The sequence below is a fragment of the Nannobrachium achirus genome, assembly GCF_963921795.1.
Source record: "Nannobrachium achirus genome assembly, chromosome: 6".
In the NCBI taxonomy this organism is placed as follows: Eukaryota; Metazoa; Chordata; class Actinopteri; order Myctophiformes; family Myctophidae; genus Nannobrachium; species Nannobrachium achirus.
The window spans coordinates 60,114,082-60,127,646 of NC_137815.1; positions in this window are offsets into that span (position 1 = coordinate 60,114,082).

Genomic DNA, 13,565 nt, shown 5'->3' on the forward strand with positions numbered 1-13,565 from the left:
TCTAGGCCTGCTGCAGAATCATTCTAGCTTCATCCTCACGGTCATGCACCGAGCACATGAAAAAAAGAACCATGACAGGTCATTCAGGCATGGTCTCTGGGCCTTAATAATTCTATCTATTTAGCCTTACTAAATACTTGCACAAATATATTGCCTTCATTTGTGAAGGCTTGAAGGACGAAACAATATTATAATGTATGCATTCCTAAACTGATGGCCACAGAGAGAGACGGCTTAGTAGTAGTGGGAAAGACTCTGCGTTATTGTTCTCAGCACCTTTTCCCTGATAGCCAATTAGGCTACGTCAGGTGCAGTAGCCCACAGGCACAATCCTATAAAGTACAGCAGGAAACTGCATTACTATGCAAATGTCCCTTTAGGCTTCAGCTGATGGATTGCTTTTATCAACGTCTCGTTATATTTTTCAACCTCTGCGTGTTCCTGGGGAATATCAGGTAGAACGTGGCAAACTTGCACTCTTAGGGCAGTGCCTCGTGAAACTTAAGACCAACAGCAATAAAAACTATGTCTGTAGGGTCCTGTTGAAGAAACATGATGCCTCCAGGTCTGTATCAAGCACTTTGCATCTGAATCAATGGTACCGCTGGATATAGTAAGAACGTACAGGGTACCCCAGAAATGGATGTGCATAAATCACCAGGTAACTGAATACATCTGGTCAGGGCTGTGCAATTAACTGAAAATATCAAATCCGGAATTTAGAACCTCTAACTGACTTCATTGATTAATCGAGAAGCAGGGTTTTTTTGTGATAATGTTTTTGTATTCAATGAATCGACGCATAAACATTTGAATATATTTTGTATCAACTAAATAAAAGTCTGATTAACAACTGTAGAAATGGTAAAAATAGCCGCTCAACACATTCACAACACCTCGCATTGCGACACGTTGTGAGGTAGATATGCTACATAAAAAATATGATAGTTCATTAATCATAATCGAGGCAAATTTTGAAATAATTGTGATATTCATTTGAATTCATATTGCCCAGCGCTACATCTTGTGCTCTGAAGCCCTGCAAAGTAGTAGTTTTGTCTTCATTGGGCTTAGATGTGATCTAAGACGCATGAACAGCTCCATTCAAAACATAATCATTAGATGGAAGTATATTAGTGTGGTCTTACCTGGCAATCCCCTAATATTATGCAACAAACAGCACATTGTATTAAATAACAATGATTTGTTCAGAATATCTATCAAATATCAGACAGATGCAAGTGTAGGCTATCGCTAAAGCCACATCCTTAAACAGCTCTGAGTTCCTGATAGCTGGTGCCACTTGAAAGGATTCTAGAACAAATGAAACAAATGTCTGCTTCACTCTGAAACATTAGGCACACCAGGAAAGTTATCTTTTGGCGACTTGAAAGGACAGACGGGGCATTAAAGAATCCAGTGAAAAGGGCTTTTAGAGTGGTGCCTTTGTCAGACTCACATCAAAAAGCCCCGCCTGAATAGAGAATAATATTGCTTTGTGTTTTCACTGTGGGAGAATGTTTGCAGTTTGTTGCACCAAAAGTCACAGAGTTGGTCTGCCTGCCATATTCTTCCCACACAGGGAATTAATTTAATTGTAACGAATAGTAGTGAACATTTTGTTAGAACAAATTGTGTTCTGTTTGAATACTGCAACTGTGCACTGTATGGTGAGATGAGGAATATGCAATAAGGTTTCTTTGTTGTGTGCCATTGAAATTATTAAACGGTAGGAGGCTGAGATACAAGAGGTATGAAGTGGTATTGTTCAAATGAGCAAAGAGGTAGTTATCTGAGCCCTCAAGGGGTATCAAGTGGTTAGGGCCAAAGGAAAGCGATGCTTTTGGGTTCTGAGCACACGTTAGACAGAACTGATGAAGTAAAAGCATTTAGCTGCTTTGCTGTGGCACAGAAGCTGCACTAAGTGGCTTACAATCTAATTTCCTTAATCATAAAATCGAAACTTGCACAGGTCACGATGAGAGGAGGAAATTGAGATAAAACCATTAGCCGTGATACACCATCTGTAAAGCCAGTTTGGCTCTGAGAGGGAAAGGTATATTGGTTTTGTAGTCTTTTTTTTACACTTGATACTTCAACTCTCTGAGGTGCATTTATGTTATGGCAAAGGGCTTTGGTTTAATTCCAGTAGCACGTTGACCAGCGGGGGCTCCAGGGAGCCCAGCAGATGACCTCCCAACTAGCTCCACATGTTGACTGAGAGCAGCTGCATAATCAGGTTAACTGACGATGGAGCACAGGGCATTGTGAGCTACAAAACAGGTCATCTCAAAGCAAACGGCAAAAAAAAGGGGTTCATGAGCCAGTCTCGACTTGAACACAGCACTTGAAATCTAAACATATCTTTACATGTACGTGCCGACAAAAAGCAAAAAAAGCTGTCAAGTGAACAGAATGTATAGGGGGGAAATAAAAGAACTTCAACAATAGCATCAAAAGCTATTTAAATATGAGACAATTGTTCCATCAGAGAGGGACAGGTAGGCTAAACGTTTTGTTTGTTCTGGCAAAATCAGCATTACTGTATATTTATTTGACTGAAACACTCCTGAATAAACAGCCTTCACACAATGTGTGGGGGAATGAAAGCACAGTTTGCAATTTAGGTATTTAGCAGACACTCACAGTCACTGACAAAGTGCAGGATCAGAGTAACCACCATAACCACCATGACCCCTTGTCAACAATAACAGGGGTAATTGGTTGCTTAATGAATGCTAAGAAAGTATGTGCTGCAAAGTATCTGATGCCTAATTTACAGTATGCTCCATCATAAGGCAGTGGCTCAAAAATATCAGATCAACAAGCTTAGGTGCTAAGTGTGCGGCTATTTTCAGCATGTGACACCCGGTCCCTCATACAACAAAGTATAAATCAGGCTTAAGATGAATGTCTGATTGGTTGAATACTTTGCAAAAACAAGCACAGGAAAGTAGAGTTCAGCTAAGGTCTGTGGAGAGGATTTTAAACCCAAGAAAGCACGATGGCTTGTTTCCATTGGGATCCTTTGTACTCAATTCATCAAAGAATTGGCAGTCTGAACAACTATATAAATAGCATAGCACCTGTGAACAAGCAAACACCATACCGGTACATCTGAATAACAGCTACAGCTGTAGCTGTTATTAGAGATTTAATACATTTTCTTAGCTCTTGTTTGAGGGAGAATAGTAACCACAAAATCACACATATTGCAAAAATGTTAACTCTCTGTTCAGCTTTTAGGTTACTTGACAGATAAAATAATGTACTGTAGGTATTAAGCCAAAAACCAAAATAGGTTAAGTCCCTTGGCATTCTTCATTAACATTCACTGCTAAAAGACAAGTACTTTGAACTGTTTGATTCTTTGAATTCTCTCTGAATACTGATTAATACAAATGTCCTTATTGTGTTGTATCAATAATGAGATTTGATTATATCCTACATTTATATATAGAACAAGGACATTGATGTCAGGTTGTTAACCTTGTTGTTCTATCTATGTTCATGTTGTTGACATGTAGACACAGTCAAATACTCTGGTGTTAAATTAAATCTGAGCGTGTAAAAAAAATCTTAACATCAATTATGCTATCAAGAATCTGGTCCGAGTCAGTTCTATTTCCTCTGTTCAATTCCGCTCAACAGTTCAATTCTTTGAATCCAATGTTGGCCTGAGCAACAAGTCAGTTCAACGATTTGAAGGCAATGAGCTGGACCGTTTCCAATGCTCAATCCCATGGCATATTGAAAATGGAATGAAGAATATATATATATTTTTTATAGTACATCTGCTCTGATTGATCTTTTAATCATTCTTGGCATTCAATACTGAAGCTACCGGTATTGAACGTTGTAGACTAAGTGGCGCAATCAGTTCAACACCTTGACTGGAAAGTCACTTCAGCATTATTCCACTTGAACAGCAGCCAGATATTGAAACTGCCCTCGGAGCATGGGTTAAAGACCACTCTACAGATTGCTGCTTTCCAATACTAATGCAGATAAGGAAGTAATTACTTTGGCTTTACTTGCAATCACTACCACCTGCCTCAGTCCCACGTGTATAAGCTTGCATTACGTTTCTACAACGCATGGACTGGCATTCACATCGTGGTCAACGAAACACAAGAGTTACTGGAATTCAATATCATCCCTGGACCTGCCAGGGTCCCCAAATCAGCACCTGTTCTATTGTATGTTTCCTGTATGTTCTTTGTTCTCCCTCTATCCAGTCACACAAGGTCTCTGGACACATGGGTTGTCATAGCAACGAATCCTCACAATACCAATAACTTCTCCAAAGAGATTTTTAACGTGAAGGCCCAAGTTGTGTTTTACACCAAACCGAGCTCTCAGTGAGGGGGACAAAAGCAGGTTTTGTTATCTCTTTCTCCACAAGCGTGCGTGCATCTTTCTAAAGACAAAAGAAAAGAGAGATTCAGACCCAAAACATTCCACAGGAAACCACCAGCAGTCTTGTTGCTGTCATTTTTTCCCCGTGTTCTGTACTATGTCTGCTTATGTTTTCCTCTTTTTTTTTTCATCTAGCAGAGACCCAAGCCGCCAGCAGTGGACTATGGCATGTCGTGACATGGGAACCCCTATAAACGTGTTAAGAGCCGGAGGCATTAGCATTTTGGACACTACTGAATAGAGGCATTTGTTCCTCTTCCTGTGCCTCCCTGAAAGACGCCATTAAAAGGAGGTTTAGGGATTGCTCTGTTTTGGACATATTAAAGTTGGAATAGTGATAGAGGGGGAAACTTTGTCAGTAGAAGTTGGGCTTAATTAAATATCCCGCTTTTTTAAGTGCATTTCCAAAACTTCAATTAACTAGTGTACCTCCACAGAAATTTGAATGTATTATGACTAATGACATTTACTCATAAAGATGAATTTGAACATTAGTCTTGTACTCTTCCACCCACAAATTATGTTTAGAAAAAACACAAACACTGTCTGTATGGAACATTAGTGTGATTGTAGGCTAGCTTAATTCCTTTCACATTAAACATATCCATTTATTTTAAAATGCTTCTTGTGACCATCAATACTTCTTGTGTGTTTTTGTCTAATAAAATATTCAATCAATACTAATGCATTGTTTGTCCATTAGGAAGGGCACTATCTGAATGAAGAATTATACTGTAAAATTCTTAGCCTAAATGTAACTCAAATACTTACAATAACAGTCAAGATTTTGCTGTGTATATTGTCATCTGTAAAATAGAATAAATCAATGATCAAGAGGTTTGTGCTGCATTCATGACCTTTTCTAGCTGTATAACAGAGTACCAAATCGACCACACACCCAACAGAAAATAGATTTGCCCATCACGAAACCCCAATAACATTCAGTCTGACACATACGATCCAGCTTTTTTCACTCACCAAAGGAAGTTGAATGTCATTATAGGAATAAAAGTGTTCTTAATGGATTCCCTCATTGCTTTTTAAGAGGTTGGTAATAAACAGCGCGGATGTCGCCTCTGCTGTTAGCACCATTAACGAAGGCTTCGATTGACCCCTGGTTTGACATCATGCTGTGGTCACAGCAGGCTCTGTGGCCAGTTCAAAGCCATCTCTTTTCCCTGTGTTTGATTCCAGTCAGTGTTCACCTCAAAGCCATAAAACATTAAACAGATTGGACTTGTAACATTTGGCATTATTTGGAATCATTAGCCATAATGCGTGCACATTATACTTTAGATTTACCTGAAGCTTAATGACAGCAGGCATGCTGCACCAATGCAATGTGCATGAATGAATATGAACTTCCCAGGGGGCATCTTTCACACTGTGTAATAGTAGCGATCCTCTACATTGTCTGAGTGCCCTACTACCCATCAGGGATGAGGGTATTGAAAAACAGAATTGATTAAAACGCAAGTGAACTACATATCCCCTCATGTGGGGCAGTTGTGAATGTGGCTTGATGCATTTAGTTTTGGACATGGTCCATTGTTGGCAGATAGAGTCTCCTGGCATGGCTCAGTCTTATTAGTGAAGAGATGAATTATAACATTTGGACTGGATTGGACTGGCAAGGGTCTTCAACAGGGGGTCCTCAGAGTTACTACAGGGGGTCCTGCAAATCTTTGTGTGATAGAAACTTTTTTCTCCTTTTTTATATTAACCACTTGAAGCCTAGTGTCCTTATTCTGAGAACGTTTGCCAAAAATAGCAGATCTACAAGCTCACAACGCCTCACGCTTCGAGGCGTTGTGAGCTTGTAGATCGGCTATTTTTGGCAAAGCGTTGGGGAAAAAGAGCAGACTAAGTACAGAGTGAAAGGTCAACGATATTAAAGGGCCAGTTCACCTCTGGGGCAACCAGATCTTATTTTATTGTTGTTTGGGACAGTATCAACACAATCCTGAGTTATCTTTTGTGTTCAATCTGTGTTTTGAGATATTTTAGTATTTCAGCATGAATGATGATGCATTTTGCATCATATGATGCAGCATGATGGAGAAGCTAACGGCTGCAGCCTGCGGGAAGTCTGCAGATGCGGGTCTGAAGACCCGGGTCTGTAGACCCCATACTACTTGACTTTACTGCCCCCTAGTGATTCGGTGACTGTGCAGACATTGTAGTCACTTGGACAGGGCGTTTATCGTGGGCTTGCCCAGGCCTTATGGCCTGGGCATAAATATAACGATTGCATTCACCACGGCTTCGTAACTCGCGCGGCGCTCCGCCGTCCGCGCGGCCCTGGCCCGCTCTTCGCGGCCACTCGCGCCGCAAGGTCCGCTGGCCTTCGCGCCGCTTGCAATGTCGTGGACAATCGAGCGGCTCCGCCTGGAGCTAAGGCTGCCACTGGGAGCAGTAGAGAGGTTGACCTGGGTCTGCAGACCTGTTTGCAGACCCAGGTCTCGCAGACGCCTTCCTGCAGACCTGTTTGCAGACCCAGGTCTCGCAGACGCCTTCCCGCAGGCTGCAGCCGTTACTACTTGGCATGATGACTCATATGATGCAAAATGCATCATCATTCATGCTGAAATACTAAAATATCTCAAAACACAGATTAAACACAAAAATAACTCAGGATTATGTTGATCGTGTCCCAAACAACAATAAAATAAGATCTGGTTGTCCCAGAGGTGAACTGGCCCTTTAAGTATTGACGGTTCAAGTGGTTAAATATCTGAAAACACACATTGACATGAATCCAAAATACACTGATGATCGTGCTGTCATTGTGCTGTCAAACAATTAAACTATATGGAATCTATGAAAATGTTGTGGGGGTCCCCCTGCTTCATCTCTCTCTCAACTAATGGGTCCTTGGCCTGAAAACATTGAAGACCCCTGATTTAGGGGGATAAAGGTCAGGCTAAGAATACAGATGAGTGGGGTTAAGTGTCATCTCAAACTATTTAGCTACATTATAACTTCCAACCATTCTTCAATCCTACTCTAGGTCTGCCAGACTGCCACCTATTCAGCCTTTATCATTGTCACCGTTGTGGACACATCATGACATTTCTCCATTAGACAAATCTAAGGAATCATTCTGGGGGCGGCAATTGGAAAAGCGACTGTACCCTTTCTGACAGTTTATGCAAGGACATTTTAGCATATGCTGCTCCTGTGACACATCTGGATGAGTCTCTAATGAGATTACCCATGATCACTGGTCAGGAATAAAATGTTATGTGATGAAACCACGCAAGAGCCATGGGGATCACAGCCTCCCATTCTGCATGAACAGGCACAGGGATTGATCTCATGGAATATGACTATTTGATCTACATCAGGTAGGACAGCACACAATCATGGCCTAATCATTATTAATGGCATGTTACAAAATAAGGATTAGATTCATGTCAAAGTCAAAAATTAATCTACTGCTACGGTACCATCAGGTAGCAGCAATCCCTCATTGGACCCGAAGCCAATTCAACAGAAAATCCCTTGTCCTTGTGCCTTTAAATCTAAGTCATGCAAAAATAAATATGAGGTCACACCAAACCGCACTATTAGGCATTCCCTTACATGAGTCAACAAGCCTTTTCAGAGGCAACCCCAGTAAACTGCAGAATGGTGAACAACATTGATCTGATAAGTACCTATGGACGGTATAGAATGAATTGACCTCAAGTTCTCGGGGGTGGACAGTGTTAAATTACTGTGAAAGGGTATTGATTTGTGAAGTGTACGTTTGGAGGAGGGAATGGGTGCTTAAATCCAGGGACTGCAGGCTCTTCAGTAAACAGTTCATTTGGATAGCTGAAAATCTATAACAGCACCATAAAGACAACACAAGGGGGCTAGACTATGTCTGGCTTAGCATGTAATTGAAAAAAAAAGGTGACGACTATCTCAAGCATTTCGGCGTTGAAATGAAAAACAAACTTGATGAATGTGTCTTAGTCGTGGCTCCTGCATTTATTTTCAAGCATTTAATCATAAGATTTCTTGAACAATGGGGGTAATACACCTTTTATTTACTTTAGTATGTAGTCCTTAGGCAGAAATGTAATACTAAAATGTACAAATATTTTCTGCTTATAATGGCACTTTTAAATTTCAAACTGTAATAAGGGGGAGTCAAGGGATAGCGCCTCCATTAGCCTAGGAGCCCCATCCCCCAGCTTGACACTGCCTCCACTGTCTACGCCTCCTCCCCCAACCCCCTTACTCAATATTGAAACCAGTAAACATCGCCGTCTTTTCCAGCCCCTTAAATGAAGATAAACGAGGACAAAAGCCCCAATTGGCCTCCTCTGAGTCTGAAGATGCGGGGGTGGTTCAAAGCAGGAGAGTGACGCTGATGCAATCGTGGCGGTGGCGCCCGTAGCAAGCGTTACAGGACGCATCCTGTACAACAGGAAGACGAGAGCGAGTTCGTCACACCGCCGTTAATTCACGTGTTCACGCGCCCGGGTCTCTGATGACTTCTTCTGAGAATGTGCGGAGGCAGCAGAAAGAGGACAGCCATTAGTGTCGACGGTGGTGCAGCCATAATGATGATGGGCTGTGCACTTGCTGCGCTGTGCATTCTAGGCACAGGAGCACACTAAGCTCTGGTCAAACAGGCAAGGATCCCCTGCCCCCCATCAGTAGCCCCTCAATATTATGTCCTGTCTCACTACATCCACAAGGCAAACAATCAGGAACTGAAAAGCTTGGGGTGTGGGGAAAACAATACTACACTGTGGCGCTCACAGCCTCCACAAAACCCACTCTATGGTTCTCGTCATGTGACCTGTACATGCTGCTCTTTTGGGGGTACTCTGGTTGATGTGTCTTGTTAATAACAGCAGGAGTACTCTCCTTGAGCTTGTTTCATTTAAAGGTCCTATTCCACTCGATTTAAACTGGATTCTTATCCTTCTATTGCGATAAGGAAATAAAAGGTCCCGAAACATTCCGTGTCTCAAAGAGCGCAAAGGCTACCTGTCAAAAACCTCCACCAGCCTAATGTAAAATGTGTCTGCTCTCTGCCGGATGAAGCATGCATTCAGATGAACGATAGAACCGAGGTTAAAAACCCAGGAAATTTGCACTTTAAATGTATGTTCTTCAAAGAAATGTCATGTGGAGGGAATCTAGAATCTTACCCCCGCTGACATGCAATATATCTGCACTGCACAACCGCTAGCTACAATAGGCATAATGCATACAGTATATGAAGAATCCAAAGATTGAACAGCTCAGAATATCGGAGTGGAGCAGTCTCTGGCTTCAACATAGCAGCTGTGGATTGACAGTGACAGAGCTGCATGCTTGCAGTAGCAGGAAACTACAGACACACATCAGCAGGGTTCGATTTGTAATAAAAAAACGTTGCCGAACGCCAAACAGCCCACATAACCGATCTACAACAACGTCACAACGTGTCCCATCACAGTGCGTTGTGAGCTTGTAGATCTACTATTTAAGTGATATTGGTATTTAAAAAAAGGAAATTGAGAAACATTTGAGAAATGTTGACAATTGGCCAAAGTAGCTGACAATTACACTAGGGTTAATGTGGTTAACATGATTTTTTGAACGGTGCTCCTGATAGGAGCTAAGGGAAGCGTAGCCTACATCTGGCCTACACCTGGCCTACATCTTGCGCTCAAAGTTTGTTGTACACCCAGGGTCACATTGGCAAAGCTTCGCGGTACGCTTGATGAAATTAACTCATAAATAGCACCACTCACTTCACACAAGGTGTGATTTGTTCATCTTTAAATTGTGAAATGATCAAACATATAGAACACATCCGACAGTTTATATTTCAGTCTGTCCAGAAGCAGGCATAAACATAACCCACGGGAGATATTGAATGAGAAGAGGGGGTTATCAAAAGCAGAGGCATAGAGCCCCCACACTAGCAACGCACCCGGCAAATCGAACCCTGGACATCAGTCAGGGGGGCTTGAGCCCCTGCCCTTTTATCCGTCTGTAAAAAAGTGTCCTCTCCAGAACCAATAATCCAGTTTTTACCATGGTGAAATGAAATGCAAATGTCCTCTTTCCATGCCATACCTGAAGGCAGCATTCAAGAGAATTGCCTTGTCCAAACTCTCCTGAACTTGACCGCAGCATCTTATGTTGAAAGAATTGTTCTCTCTGCGTAGAAGCCAAGCATCGAAAATAGCTGACCTCCAAGCTCACAACGCGTCTGGCTGCGACGCGTCGTGAGCTTGGAGGTCTGCTATTTTCGACATTTTCACCAAAAGGGCCCTTTTAGAAATGTCAGTCCCTGCCTCTCTAACATTCTCTGCACGTCCCTGCTGTGGGTAGAAAACATTTTGATGCCCTTTTCATGCTCTTCTTGGAGAAAACAAGTTCCTTTCTGAACCCAGAGAGATCTTTGGACGAGAACCATAACAGACTGCCTCCCCACAGCAACACCTCTTAGCATGCCGCGCTAGTACCGAGCTGGTTGGGCTACGCACCATCGACCCCACTTCACAGCTTAGAGACAGGAGACAGGTAGACGTGACTCCACTGACAACTCAAAGATGCTCACATCTCTGTCTGACGCCATCGCCTGAGCCAGAGCTCTCCCAGCTACACTTAACGCACTGACTTGCATACACAGTCCGCCATTATAATAACTGCTCATACAATGTGTAAGCCAGTATTTCCACATGGTTTTCACATCGTTTTCTTCCAACTATGATGGCAGGATGCCCAGCCGTGATGATTACTGTATCAGGAGCAGCCAATACTAGAATAAATAAGAGTTGCTCAATAAACACACAAACTGCATCACAGTAGCCACTACTCTGACACTCAGCCTGAATACACATTTTGTTTCATGGATCATCCCTATCCCGATTGGGCCGGTTAGATTTTCTAAAGATATATATTTTTTATTGATACAGTAGGTGTACAGTAGGCTGACAGGAAACGGGGAGAGAGATGTGGGGGGGAGGTGGGTGACACGCAGTAAAGGTTGTCAGGATCGGGACTTGAACCTGCGACACTGTAAGGGCTGGATTACAGGGCCGGTTAGATTTTCAACCGAGAAAACCCCGCCTTCAACAGCATCACCAGGCCATGGCATAGAGTAAAGGCCCATTCCCACTGGGCCAGATAACAGATAAAAAAATCTCTTTCCGCAGATATTTTTCCATTCAAGTGGATGGTAGATACAGATGAAAAAAATATCTATCACAGATAAAAAGAATATCTGTGATAGGTCTTTTTTTTTTATCTGTATCTACCATCCACTTGAATGGAAAAATATCTGGAGAAAGAGATTTTTTTATCTGTTATCTGGCCCAGTGGGAATGGGCTAACCTGACTTGCGTCAGATGGTGGCAGTAGTGCGTAGGCTACCGCTCTACTTTACCATCTGAGATCTCTCGGTGGGAGTTGATAACGCTCGTAAAGCCCCGGGCCGGACCAATCAGCGGCAGCTACGGGCGGGCTCTGAGCGGCTCTGAGCCAATAGAGTCTGATTGCAGACCACGTGGATGCAGACAGGCCAATATGAGTGGTTGGAGTTGGCACTCCCAGACTGTGACAGAGAGACGGCCACATCCAATCACCTGCTAAAGAATTTCAAAAAATGGCCCGCCCCTTACATCGAGTCGAGATCTCAGATGGTAAAGTAGAGCGGTAGCCTACGCACTACTGCCACCATCTGACGCAAGTCAGGTTAGGAATGGGCCTTTATACTGGAATATATCTAGAGGGCAGACGGCCCAACCCCCAGCAATTAATTTAAATGAAAGTTGCTCAGTGGTGTTTGAAGCACCCGGAAGACTGCCAGTCGTGCCGGAAGTACCCAAAATAAGGAGTTGGCCTCAATATCGAGGGCAATAGATCGAAAATAGCTGTGCGTTTCAGATTATAGAAGCATGTATAAAGCATGTATAAAATATGTATCTGAAAACATTTAAGGTTGTTTGCTTACTGTTACTGCCACGCAGTAACAAACATGCTTCACATTGGCCGTCTTTCTCTCTCTTCCTTGAGCAGCGTGAGCATCAGGCTACATAAACGTGTGATAGTGAAAGATATCGGCCGTCAGGCAAGTCCCGGAAAAGACACGTTGTGATTGGCCAGAGGCAATTTGAGTGACCCTTCACAGAATAGTAAATGATGTTTGGCATTATTTACTATTCTGTCCCTATCGGGACATAACTCGAACGGCGCTGAGTTGGCTCAAGCGGACTTCGCAACACTCGACACGGCTAATCACTCGCTTTAGCTCGCTCGGTGGTGTCTCACGTGGCTCAAGTCCGCTTGAGAAGGAGCACCTCTGTCGCGGTTTGGTCAATAACTATCCTTGTTTTCTCAAAACAGTAATGGCGGTGTCCATGTTTTCTCAGTGTTGCATTCAGCCAATGAGAACACAGGAGAGGGCGGCGCTTGCCAGAATGCCGCTAAGATTCACTATTGCGCTACACAAACACGAGCCTACTGCTGCACAGCTGCAGAGAGAGATTCCTGTGTTCCATAGCCTGAGGGGACGGGACCTTCTGGTTGAGATGCTGTTTCACACTTAAACGTCAAAATAAAATTACCAAAAAGCGGTATACCACTGTATACAATACAAAATGGCACTTCTTGGTGCAGCAAGTGATGTCCTTGCAGCGAGTGGGTAAGTGTGACGCAGAAAGGAAATCTTGTACTTTGTTTGACCCTGGTCTGTGCATTCATCTTCTTCTGTATAACCATGGAATAGCCCAACGTGCTCCATCTTGGACAGAAGACTCACTGTTGTGGTGATATTTATTTCCACTCTGGCCGTGTGGAGCACGAGGGGCTTACAAGTTGTTTACTTCAAACTGTGAATCGTCCAAATACTGCCAAGACGAAATAAATCTGCCCCAAACAGAACCTCAGGGGTGTGTGTGGGTGTGTGTGTGTGTGTGTGTGTGTGTGTGTGTGCGCACGTGTGCGTGCATGCGAGTGTGTAGTGAATGTAAAGGAAAAAAAGGAAAAGGGAAAAAAAGTGAACTCGAGTTTTTTGAGGCCAATGAACCATGTCATGTTCACCAGACAAGGCAGCTTGTCTTGATATGAATAGGGAAGAAATTGCCAGCAATGTGCTTTTCATATACAGTACCGGCATAAATGGTTGGCATAATACACAACACAGCGTT